This window comes from Tenrec ecaudatus, chromosome 12, assembly GCF_050624435.1.
Source record: "Tenrec ecaudatus isolate mTenEca1 chromosome 12, mTenEca1.hap1, whole genome shotgun sequence".
Taxonomy (NCBI): domain Eukaryota; kingdom Metazoa; phylum Chordata; class Mammalia; order Afrosoricida; family Tenrecidae; genus Tenrec; species Tenrec ecaudatus.
This window is the reverse complement of record NC_134541.1, coordinates 128,468,426-128,481,504: the sequence shown is the minus strand read 5'-3', so window position 1 is coordinate 128,481,504 and position 13,079 is coordinate 128,468,426. Positions and strand designations below refer to the sequence as shown.

At 49.9% G+C, this 13,079-nt stretch overlaps 1 protein-coding gene across 5 annotated transcripts in view; it reads right to left on the bottom strand.

Moving 5' to 3' along the window:
* DTX2 (deltex E3 ubiquitin ligase 2) overlaps nucleotides 1-11,664 on the bottom strand; it is a 38,855-nt gene extending 27,191 nt beyond the window's left edge. For 2 of the 5 annotated variants that reach the window (XM_075564890.1, XM_075564895.1), the window contains exons 1-2: nucleotides 11,546-11,658; nucleotides 10,090-10,177 (exon numbers count right to left, since the gene is read on the bottom strand). The gene's annotated coding sequence lies outside the window, so the exon portion shown is untranslated. Of the gene's footprint in view, nucleotides 1-3,696; nucleotides 3,801-10,089; nucleotides 10,178-11,545 lie in introns of all 5 variants that reach the window. The other 3 variants (XM_075564892.1, XM_075564893.1, XM_075564894.1) reach the window with 3 other exon arrangements.
* Between the last annotated feature and the right edge of the window lie 1,415 nt (nucleotides 11,665-13,079).

Below are 13,079 nucleotides of genomic sequence, written 5' to 3'. Positions count from 1 at the left end.
AGAGCAAGCTTCAAAAGCCAATTACTCCTGAGTCCTTCTGCCAGGTGTCACTCATCTCCCAGCCAGTTGGGCCTCCCACATCACTTGTACACGTGAGACGTTTCAGCATGTCCACATATTGCTTGATGAACCAATAAACAGAACTCAGAGACAGTCCAAAAAATACAGTCAAGAACTGCAGCTGAGGCTTTCCCTGAAAACACATCAGGTCTGTGGCCCAAGGGCATGCCGTGGTCCAGGGATCCTGAGATGAGGAAGGCAAGCCTTGCAGCCCTGCCCTGACTGGGCCCCCTATCCTACACTCTTGGCATCATCTGTCCAGTCACATCAACTTCTCACACAAATAAAAACACAACCTGAGCCAGCTGCTATGGGGTCCAGCTGCAACTTGTGGGGTCAACAGACCTCGACCACCTTAGCCACCACTCAACAGCAGTACACAAACTTACTTTATCCCAGATCTTGAGGCCATTCAGGGTATTTTTAATTCTAAAAATGATTACACTTTATGCGTTCATAGTAGAGTGTATCTCAGAGGTGTTGTGTCAATGGAAGTCACCCTCTTGAAGTTGTATTGTATGCTTTTCTGTTTTTCGGTATATAAACCCCAAGACTGATGAACCTATAAGGGACAGCAAGAAGAATAAGGGGTTCAGGGGGAAGGGAATATAGTGGGGGAGGGGTCAAAGGGAGATGATGTCAAGGAGTCCATGTAGAAAAAGAATGGTTGGCAACTGATTGTGGTAGCAACTGTACAATTCTACTTGACGTGACTGAAATATGGAATGATACGTTACATGTATTAAATCCCAACTAGTAAAAAAATGATCACAAAAGGCTTGCCACTCATCGGCACATGGGCTGAGTCAATTCCAACTCTTAACCACCCTACAGCACAAAGCAGAACTGTCTCACATTAATCTTCATAAAGCAGGTTGCTAGATTCAAACCACTGACTTTTCAACCGAGTGCTTAATCACTGTGCCTTCAGGCGGCCTTATCATTAACCTGGTGGCTGACGAGTCCCCTCTGACTCATAGTGACCCTCTAAGACAGGACTCCTTTGACATTAGCCACAGGGAAATTCAAATCAAACCCACAGCGAGATACCACTCCATACCCACTAGAATGGCTACTATCAGAAAGCAGAAAATAAGAATTGCTGAGCGGACTGGGGAGAAAGTGGAACACACTCGCACCGCTGGGGGAATGTGGAATGAGGCTACTGCTGTGGACATCAGTGTAGTGGGTCTCAAATAGTTAAAAGACCCAACCCGTGGCCCAGCCATCCCACTCATGGGTGTGTATGCAAAGCTTGAGAGTAGGGCCTTACACAGGTACTTACACACCAGTGTTCAGTGCAGTGTTATGGTAGCTAAAAACACACAAAAACCAAACTCACTGCTACTGAGTCGATGCTGACTCATAGCAACCCTATAGGACAGGTGGAACTGCCCCTGTGAGTTTCCAAGACTGTGACTGTTCACCGGAGTAGAGAGCCCTTTCTCCTGAAGAGCTGCTGGTGGTTTCGAACTGCCAACCTTGGGATTGCAGCCAACAGGTGGCTATACAACTAAAGTGTCCATCAACATATGAATGGAGAAACCAAAGCTGGGGCACAGACAATAAGGGGACCTATCCAGAGAAAGGCATGGAGTTTTATTCATTCACAAAGAGCAGCGAAGTTCTGAGACTCACTACAAGAGGATAAACCTGGAAAACGGCATGTCGTGTGAAACCAGTCAGGCACAAATGACAAATATGTGCGATCCTAAAATACCTAGAACAGGCCAACAGACAGGGACCAGAGTTTGCTAGTGGTCACCGGGGGCTGGCCAGTGATTGGTGCCGCTGCTTAAGCAGAGTGACTTTCTGGATTTGGGGGGTGGGAGGCAGGAGGCAGTGGATGGAAAACTTTTGGAAATGGAACATGATGACAATTGTCTTAACACAGTAAATGATGTAATTGATACCGCCAAATTATATATCTAAAAATTGTTTAAATGGCACAAGATTGGTTATAATAGACTTTTACCATAATCAAGGTTTTTTCGAAAGGTTAAAAAAAATTAAAACGGGAATTTAAAAAAATGTATTTTATTACAACCAATTTTTATCATCATTATCATACTGGCTAGGAGAGAAGTCTCTATCCAGAAGCAACCTACACAACTCTGGTAAGGATTGCTTGAATCAGTTACGCACATCCTACTGGTGGAACAAAAATGGGCCTGTGATCATGCTCATGAGAAGTTAAAAATATGGATACAGAACTGCACAATCTGCTTTCGTGGGCCACCTCTCAGGTCAGTCCAATCATAAAGCCCTGGTCCTTTCTATCTCATATGAGCCATTTCTATAAAGCTGGACGGATAGCACTAAAAGGGTCACTGGGATAATGGAATTATGGGTAATGTACTTTCCAAAGTTCTCCAATGGTTATAGTACTTTCTAGGGTCAGACTATATTCTTCAAACCCACTACCACCACTGTGCCCTGCCTGCCCGAGTCCCCCCGCTTCTGATTTGGTTGTGGAACCCGGTGCATACTCGGCCATTCCGAGGTCCAAGAACAAAGCTGTACTTTATCAGAGACATTTTCACAAAGAAAAAATACAAACAAACCACATGCATCCAGAATCTTTTCATCCTCAGAGGATTTAAATAAGCCTCAGAACCAGGTCTCAGCGGGCAGAGGAATCAAGTGACGATCATCCTGTTGCCTGGGAGCCTGCTGGTGGCCCTGGGAAGCCAGTGGGTCTGACGACACACTGCCACTCAGCTGAGTGAGGGGCAGACCATTTAAAACGGCCATTTCTTCATTCCTCCACCAACATCCACTGACCTCAAGTCAACTGCAACTCACATCGACCCAAAAGGACAGAGCAGAACTGCTACACACAGGGTTTTCAAGTTGTAAATCTTTAATGGGAGGAGATCACCTTTCTCCCTCCAAGTGGCTGGTGGGTTTGACCTGCCAACGTTGTGAGCAGCCTAGTGCTTAACCCACGACTCCCGTCTCCCTCCAGAGCCTACCACAACACTGAATGCTTTGTCATCCTCACTCAGGCTGCATGTGCCTGGGCTGAGTGCTGCAGTGGGGCAGGCAGGGTGCAGATGGTCAGGGTGCCTCCACTTGGCCTCCCAAGCGCGCTGTGATCTTGGCGTGCTTTACCAGTATTCTCTGGGTTTTAATGCGGAGGCAGGTGCATTGGTTTATGAGCTGCAGAACCTTTTTCCTCAACATGCCATCTGCTGTTCATTAATGCACAACCCGCAGGGCACTGGGTACCCTCTGTGACACCAAAGTGGACCTCTGTTCCTTCTCCTCTGGGGGCTCCTGAAGCCACTGTGCAAACCAGGGCATTTTGGGAGCCTGGGCTGAAGCCAGCAAGGCCAAGTAACATCTATAGCAGTGGTTCTCAACCTTCCTAACGCCGCAACCCTTTCATACAGTTCCTCATGTTGTGGCGACCCCAACCATAAAATTATGTTCGTTGCTACTTCATAACTGTAATTTTGCTACTGTGATGGATAGGGCGAACCCTGTGAAAGGGTTGTTTGACTCCCAAAGGGGCTGTGCCCCCAGGTTGAGAACCGCTGATCTAGAGCCTCCTCTAGCTCTGGAACTACCAGCATACTTGGCAGCGTCACTCCCTCTGGACCTTAATGGGCAGGCACAGAAAACTCAGCCCACCTGACTCTTCAAGTCCATTTCCTAGGTCACGCCTCTGTCAGACTCTTCCCAGGGTGCACGTGCCTGCAACACCACACTCCATCGGCTGACACTAGGAGCAGGTCCTGTAATTAGAACATGACCTTCAGAATATGAACTCAGAGTGTGCCATCACCAGAGGCAGGGGAGACTTCCCAGAGTTCTGGGAAAGTCAAGTCCTGTGCACAAGCCATATTCCCTCCAGGCACTCACACTCAAAACCCCAAACTCACTGCCACTGACCCCATCGGACTCACAGCAACCCTACAGGACAGGGTGGAACTGCCCCTGTGAGTTTCTGTAACTGTAACTCAGCCGGTGGTATCGAACTGCTGATCTTGCCGTTAGTAGCACAACACGGAACCTACTCTGGCCCTCTGTTTCTAAGTACTAGAAACTTTTTTTAAGGTACAAGCAATGGTTACTACTTTCTGCTTACCAAATTAGTAAGAACTTAATGACACTGAGACTTCATATTGCTGGGAATCATCAGCTCTTTCCAGAAAAAAATATGGTAGTATGTATCAAGGAGTTTAATAGTGTTTCCTTCCTTTGACTCAATAAGGAGATTCCAGAAAAATTTCAACCAAACGGTATTTGTTAAGGCACTATTTCAATTGAGTCAAAGAAATGCTGACAAGCAGCACATGAAATATTAACAATGGCTACATTTGAGTAGAGAAGCTACAGGGAATGACTGTGCTCTACCTCCTCAAAAAATATCTCCTTTCATATTTTCTGCAGAACGCACTCCTCAGCATCAGAAAACAATCTCTTTAAGTGGCCAAACATTTACCAGGAAGACCATAAATACAGACAAAACCACTATCCTCTGGTCTCATCGCTTTAAATGGTGCTCCTGCTCAACTGAGATTTCACTTAATACCAGGTACTCTCCACGTTTCAGGAAAATACATCCTACACCAGACCACCCGGGTGCCTGTGCTATCAAAGAGCTCTGAGAACTGCACGGTGACGCTTGTGTCTTAAGACAGATCACTCAGTGTCTCCAGCTATTACCAAGTTTCTGAGATTAAGGGAAACCAACACAGGCTTCACCCCTCACACACCAAAGCTGAAGGACAGGGCAGCGCTGATTTGGCTAGGTGCCCGACTTGAGCCCTCTGGGGGTAGGCAAAAACAGACCCTGCCACGCAGGGCTCAGAAAGTCACAGGCAGCCAGACAAAGGCCCCAGCAAACCAAGTGTCCCCTGTGGAACCCTTTAGTCGACAGCATCAAGAGCCAGTCTTCTCCTCCAGGGGGGTACCTGACCACCCACGGCTTGTCACAGGACTGAGCCCTGTGGTGGCCCTAGGCACTGGCAGCAACCCTTGGTAACCTTTGCCTAAGTTCCACTGACCTCTGCCCAAGTCCCAGAGCTGTGCCCTGAACCTCCTAGTCTAGCCACCAGGCTCCCAGGGCCACTCAAGTGCCAGGCCCAGTGGAGGGGCCTTGGAATCTGAAGCACAGCAGTTCCACGGTCCAGCTCCAGGGCGGCCCGTGTCCTTGTCCTCTTCATGTAAATGATGATTTTGAATAATGAGAAGGCCTTTGGAACCAAATCATTTTGACAAGTGAGGAGTGGGTGGAGGAATACAGGCCATCCGCATCCTCAGCTAATCCTGAGGCATTAAGCCCATTTTACAGACAGGTTTATAAATGAGGCAAAAGATGAGCAACTGGCTTGAGCATGCACATATACTAAGTAAACCAAAATCCCTTCCTCACGTCCTTGGGCCTGCTCACCAAGCAGAAGGGGACAGGGAGGCCATACTAAATGGCTCACTGAGCCCTGATGATGTAGTGGTTACAAGTTGGGCTGCGATACGCATGATCAGCAGTTCGAAACGACCAGCCGCTCGGAAGGAGAAGGATGGGACTTTCTATTCACGTAAACAGTTACAGTCTCAGAAATCCATAGTAAGGTCGCTTGGGCTCAATGAGTTGGCACTGACTTGACTCTTTTTGGTTATTTTAATTGAGCTGATGCTTAAAATTTGGTATCTTCACCATCTTAAAAAATGCAGATTTCCAGCTTTCCTTGGAAAGAGAAAATAAAGTAACATGACTCCACCCAGCAGCAACTGGCTTGATGGCTGGACCAGAGTGGTGGCTGTTCTGTGCTCTCCACGGCACCAATCACCACTACTCCCAATGGTAGACTTCGGCAAACCTCTCCTGTGCAGAGCTTGAAAGTGATGGGCTCGTGGCTGGCCACATGTTCGCTCTCAACTGCTCAACTCACTAAGCTCACAAGAAAGCAGTCTCTGAAAACCGATGAACTAATGGGCATGGCCGGGTTCCAATAAAACTTGAATTGAAATAGCAGGTACCTACCTCCTTGCCAACACATAACTCCCTCCCCGAGTTTCAAGAAAATACCTTCTAGGACACACCATCCAGGTGCCTAAGTAAGGCCCACCTCTGGGATCCGAATCAATTCCCAGGTTAGAACCACACAAGGCACTGACCCCTTACACCGTATCAGAAACTCGGGCTCTGGTCTGTCACTCTTCCTCCTATCCACGGCCTTTCCTCGGCCTCAGTTACTGCCTACCTGCTGATCCTTACTCGTTCTTTCATGCCTGAGCCCCTCACACCTCTGCTCCAACTGTATAGACAGACATCAAAGCAGTGCTCAGAATCGACCAGGCTGTTTCGTGTCCTTGGCAACGCACTGAGAATGCCCATCCTTACCAGGAACTGACTTCTCTCTTAAATCTCTGCCCCAGAAAACCGTCTACACTGGCTCTTTCCTGTGGAGAAACGGCCAGTTCTACCCATGAATGCCCACGTGTGGCTGAGTGTAATTAGGTGTCTGTCTCATCCACGAGACCGTAGCTCCTTCAAGGCAAAGAAAGATTGTGTTTTCAAAAGAATTTTTAAAAAACAAGATGGAAGAAAATTGGGGGGGTGGGGGGGCAGAAAAAAAACAAAACAAGATGGAAAACATGAACTTACTGGGAAAACATACATTTCACTGTTAAAATTAAGTATGCTTATCGAATCCCCTAAAAAAGTGAAGTGACAACTATGGAGAATGTGTTCGTAAGAACATAGGAAGAATTCCTACAACGGCATTTTTAAAATAAAAGCACAAAGAACCCACATATAAACTGGCAGAAACATGAATATTTCACAAAAATGCACACAGATAGTACACAAACACAAGAGCCATTCACCAACATGTTCGGGGCTTGGAAATCAAGATCCCAGATTCCATTTTCTGCCCCCTCCATTGGCAAAAAAAAAACCAACATCCAGTGGTGACAAGGATTGGAGCAGCTGATATCCCACCAAGAGAAAACAGCTTAGCAGTATCTACTAGAATTGAACACTACTTCCCTCATGACCCATCAGCGCCACCCAAGTTTATACGCAATAAAACCCTGGCACTCGCGTGACAGATGGATACAGAACTATTCTGAGCACAATAACAAAAGCCTGGAGACAAATGAATCCCTGATCCCGGAAGAGCCGATGAGTGAACTATGGCTATTTCTCAGTAGTGAAAACCAGTGAACAGGGCAGCATGTGCACAATATGAATCAACTGGGCAACATAATCGCAAGGCTAGGACCAATTTCTACAGCACGTGATGGGATGATAGTTACCTCGGGAGGAGAAAGGGAAGAAAGATCAAGTGGTAAATGACATGCCTGCTTTTGCTTTAAGATCCTAGCTTCCTCTCTGGGAGCTGGATCATGGGTGAACACTATGTGCCTAAAAATACAGGCTGTCCCCTACTAACAAGAGCTGCTCCTGTGTCTTTAAGAACTTGTAAGATGAGTGGGAACAGGTGCATGGGGGCCCTACTTAGCCTTCCTTTTGTGCAAGAGAAGGCCTGGAGCCTTTTCAAGGATTTAAGAGCCCGCACGTGCAGGAAGTAAGAGTGATTGCGATGAAGAATTTGTTGCAAGTAGGAGGTGGCTCCACAGTTTCAAAGTGAAGGCAGATTTACAGACCATTAAGGCAGGGCTTCCTGAGAGCCTCGCCCCAGTCCTGCCAAGAATCCGACCTCACACACCAGGCCCCTGAAAGAGCTCTCTTGGCGCCTCTTCCCAGCACTGTCCCATTCCAGTGCTTCCCCCAGCGTTTTCCCCCTCCCAGTAACCGTGACAAATCACGAGACTGTACACTCAAGTCTGTTCCTGCTTCCCATCGTCGTCAGCCATGTCAGAACTGGTTGCAAGCCCTACATTCAAGGGCAGGTAGGAGTTGCCCGTCAATTGGGTGTTCATAACCTGAAGATTGTCTGTAACTTATTAAATGAATTGGCTACAGTTGTGTTACATATATTTTTACAAGACTTTCTGAAAGATCTGAATAAATCAAGAGTGAATTCTGTTGAGTGTGTTAATCTAGTTCTTACTGGCTAAAGTAAAAATTCACGAGAGAGAGAGAGAGAGATAGAGAGATAGAGATAGAGAGAGAGAGAGAGAGAGAGAGAGAGAGAGAGAGAGAGAGAGAGAGAGAGAGAGAGAAAACACTCAATCCAAGTGTCAAGCCCAAGTGCTGGCACACGAAATTTCAGTAAGTGATTATGGAACCAATGATTGTTCTCTCTAGCCCAGGGGCCCATTTCCTGTTGGGTCTCTTAGAAACCTTTCATTTATCTGCAGTCTAACCCCATTTTCCTTTTTAATTCCCTTTTCCTCCTGGATTCTCTCGGCCTTATAAAAAACAAAACCCCAACCAACCAGCCAAACTCAGTACTGCTGAGTCAATTCCAATTCAAAAATCCGGGATTCGTGCTACCCCTTTAATCTTCTCCCTACAGCCGTGGTGGTGTCGTGCTTACACGTTGGGCTGCGATCCACAAGGTTTATAGTTTGAAACCACTGACAGCTTTGAGGGAAAGATGGGGCTTTCTTTTCTATTCCCATACAGAGGTATAGTCTCAGAAGCTCACAGGGGCAGTTCTACCCTGTCCTAGTGGGTTGCTATGACTCGATGGTAGGGAGTTCCAGTACAGCCCACAGCTGCCAAGACCTACTAAGCTCCTCCCTCAGCCCTCACTGCTGTGGGCTCTTCAGGCCTCACCTTACAAGTTCTTCCTCCTCACTGGCTGCTCCAACTCCCGTATCTTCTCAGTTCACCTCAGATAATCAGTGCCACAACTGGCCCTGCTCTTCCACACCATCCCCAAGCTCCAGTGCCTCAGGGTGACCTTCAAAACGCAAACAGGTCTCTCCCTAGTCCACCTCTTTGTGCCAGGGCACTTCCCTTCCACACCCTCTTTCATCTGCACCTCCTCAATCCCTCCAAAAGCATTAAGGTGCTCTCTCTGCCATTTACATCCATGGCTTCTCCACTGCCATCTCTGCTCTAGCCAGAACCTCACCTACATAACTACCCAGCTTCAACTTGACTGTACTTTCCAGGCCCGATGTAAACAACACCTTGCTGTGCACAACAGGAAGTCACTGCCCCCGTACAACGTACACAGCACTGTCCTTAAAAAGTTTCTCTACGTCCTTCTTCTCTCCTCAACCGGATACTGAACTACCTAAGAATACAACCTCCTGTCTCCCACTCCTGGTGTGAGGAGATAAACAGCCAACAAGGGAATGGGGAGATGAATCTCAGACTGAAAAGCAGAGACTTTAATCCATGCAGTCTGGGCCACACTTTCCAGTCAGACTGCTCTTTTCAAATGCCCCAAGTGGAAAAGATCTGCTCAATATCTTCCCAGAGGTGTGGCTCCGCTCCCAGAGCCCTCCACGCTGCCTACCTTTCCTGCGTGACCAGGCCCACACTCGCCCTCGGGGTCATGGTGCCTTGTGGTCTCCTAACTTTGCATAACCTTCTTACTCTACTGAAGGCCCACAGATCCTTCCCAGTCCTCTGTCCTCATCCCCGACAATAAACCTTCCTGACCACTCTTCTCCCTCACCCCTTCCGGGCTGGATCTGAGACCTCCACCCTGGGCTTCCCCCACACCTCAGCACACAGTGCATGGGCCACACTCTGGCTGCTGTCCTTTCTGTCTTTTTCTCCTTCATCCAACAGAGGGCAGAGATCTTGTCTCTCCTCTTGGCAAGCTGGCCCAAGACCATGTTTGACAGAGAGGAGGAACTCAGTAGGTTAGAAGCACCAAAGAAATACAACTGTCTAGTTTCTCGTCTCAGAAACCATGACTTGTGTCCTTCACTCTCAGAAAGCACGTCTTGACGTGGAGAACATCCTCTAAGACTGGTTAAACCGGCAAAGCCATCAGCAAGGAGTCCACTAGATTTATCTTGGCCCGCTGGCAACCAGCCACTCACTCCCAGGACTCCCCTCCAGCCCGGCACCCTCGAACTGTCCGTCTCCCCAGGCCCTACTTTCTCCCTCTTGAGCAGGCCGCAAAATGAAGTCACTACCACTCTCACCTCTTCTCCCTGGATAGCTGGCACAGCCTGTTCCTTCCTTGATGGAGATACCAGATCTTTAGCAGGAATAACTTGTTTGGGTTCCCATCTAGATAGAAAACGAAAACAACAAAAACCCAGGCGAATCTGAAAAGGCTTGCTGACTCAGCGACAGACACCACTTCCAAGGTACCTTTGCCAGCAACAAGGGAGAGATCAGGTTTTACGTGGAGAAACAGCCCTCTGTGAAAACAGAAGCACAGATGCTGGCTCTGTGGGCTGCTGCGGGCGGAAGAAGGGGGGGAGGGTTGCTCGGCCTGTGAAGGGCACAAGGTAGTCACCCGCTGTCCACCCATTCAACGGTCAAGAGGATTGATTGTGTGTGTGTGTGTGTTTTATACCTGTACCGTGGGCACTGAGAGGCCCAAAAGGACTTCAGATGCCAGTCTGCAGTGAGGGCATCCAGGAAGTTGCCACACCAGAGTGGTCACTGTTTGGCCAAAGTCACACAGCAAATGAGCAAGAGGCCTGGTTACCCTCGGCGACTTCTGTGAGGCCGATTTGGGCTCCCGGGATTTCTACTTTTCCCAACTCTAGACTGGCAATTCCTTGGGGAGCTGAGGGAGCCTGGGTGGCCAAATGGGCTACACTTTGAGCTACTAATCATAGACTCAACAGTTTGAAACCACCAGCCAGCTCGGAGAGAGAAAGACGGGTTTTCTACTTTTTTTTTTTTTAAGATCACTTTACTGGGGGCACTTACAATAGACTTTCGACTGATTGGAAACGTGCCGGGCAGTTCCCCCCTAACCTATGGGGTCACTCTGCGTCGGCATAGGCTCGATGGCAGTGTTTGGTTTGGTCTGGGTTTTTCTGGGAAGGGGCCAAGCGTCTGTCCCGTTTCCACCGGTGCCGGGCTCGGGGACACGGAAGCAGTGACAGAAACGGGCTCCAGCAAAGTCACTCGCCCTCCCACCAACCCCCCCCCCCCCCCAGCGACGAGGAAGCGGAGCTTCCCGGCAGGAGGAATCCGTTTGGGGACAGTGAGGCGGTCAAGCCCGCCGACCAGCCCCAGCCCCAGGGAGGCCTCCACCTGCAGGCCGACCTCAGACCCGAGCTAGGGTCACCGCCGCCTCCAGGTCCCGCGGGGGAAACACGCCCCCCACCCTCCCAGCGACCGACTCAAACTTCGACGGGCCGCGTGCCTCCCCGGCAGCCTTCCCACTTCTACCCCGGCGTTCACCCTCCCACCCGGCACCCCGTCCCGAGCCGAGCCCCAGCGCCTCCCAATCCCCTGAACTTCCGCCTCCGGGACCCCCAGCCCGCCAGGCCAGCCCCCCCAAAGCTCACGCCCCGGTGCCCGGCCCAGCCCTCCCTCACGCCCACGCCCGCCCCCTTCCGGCCCAGCGCGGTCGGGCTCCCCTCACCCCGGGACCCCAGCCCTGGCGACGAGCGGACCCCGGCCCGCCCCTCTCACCGGAGCTGAGGCGGAAGAGGAGGGAGGCTGCGGGCAGCGCTGCGCTCGAGCGCCGGCGCCAGCTCGGCCTGCGCGGAGCTCCGGCTCCGGCTCCGACCCCGCCTGAGTGAAACTCGGCGTCGCAGCTTCGGCGCGCCCTAGTACGCATGCCCGGGCCGCGCGGGCTTCTGGGAAATGTAGTGCCGGCGGGCCAACGGGGGAGGGGCGGCAACCCATTCGCACCTGTACAGGTACCCGCGCTCCCCATCACCTCGCTCAGAACCAAACTGGCTGCCTTCCAGTCAATGCTGACGCATAGCGACCCTCTGGGGCAGACCACAACTGTCCCTGGGGGTGTTTCTGAGATTTTTTACAGAAGTATGAAGTTTTCCCTCCTAATTTACTGCTTCGTTATTCGCTGACTCATTCAAAAGGTTTGCTTTTGACCAGTACTCCGCGGTGTCAGGCTCTGTGCTGGGTGTTGGAGATTAAACGGTAAAACAAACGCGATTTCTCTCATGAGAGAGCTTCCCATCCAGCTGGGGAGACAGACACACATACGATGCCGAGTGTGACCCATGCTATGATTCAGGAGTAGAAAGGGTGTGACTCACAGCTGGTGGATTTCACAGCGCAGATGAGGGGCTTGGAGCCCCTGGCAGGTTCGACCAGATGGAGTACGTGAAGCCCGGCAAAGAGAGATTGTGAAAGTTCCTGACGCGTTCTGGAAGCGGTGGAAAGTCCTACAGTTCCCTGTGGCTATAAAGACAACAAAACAAAAACAAACCAAACTCATCACTATTAAGTCAATGGCGCCTCATGGAGACCCTACAGGACAAGGTAGAGCTGCCCCCTGTAGGTCCCCAGGACTGTAACTCTTGACAAGAGTAGAAGGCATTGTCTTTCTCTCGCAGAGCGGCTGGTGGTATCACACTGCTGACCTTGTGGTTAGCAGCTGAGCGCACAACCACTACGCCACCAGGGCTTACTCCTATGTGGTGGCCATAGCAGGGTCTTAATGAGAGGAAGGAGTAGAAAGTAAGGAGCATCTCTGATTGCGCCCTTGTGAGATTTCCAGAAGGACAGATGTTGATCACAGCATCTCATCTTCCACGTTTGTGTGCCCGAGAATGTCTTCCCTGCCTCCCCTGCGTACCCCCCCCCCTTCCCCTTGAACTACTTTGGCTCACTCTTCCTTGGGCCTTTCATGTCTACAGGGCTTGAGGAAGGGCGGTAGGCCTCATTGGGTTAATACCAAAGCAAACAAACAAAGAAAGAAAACCACCAAACGTACTGCAATCCAGTAGATTCCAACTCATTGCAACCCTATGGGATAGAGTTGGAGCCCTGGTGGCTCAGGGGTTACTCATTGGCCTGTGATCCACTAAGGTCTGTGGTTCGAAATCACCAGCCACTCCATGAGAAAAAGATAGGGCTTTCTACTCCCATAAACAGCTACAGTGTTGGAAATTCACAGGGACAGTTTTAGCCTGTCCTATAGGGTCCCTAGGAGTAGTCATCAACTCGATAGCTGTGAGGGTTTTTTTTTTTTGGG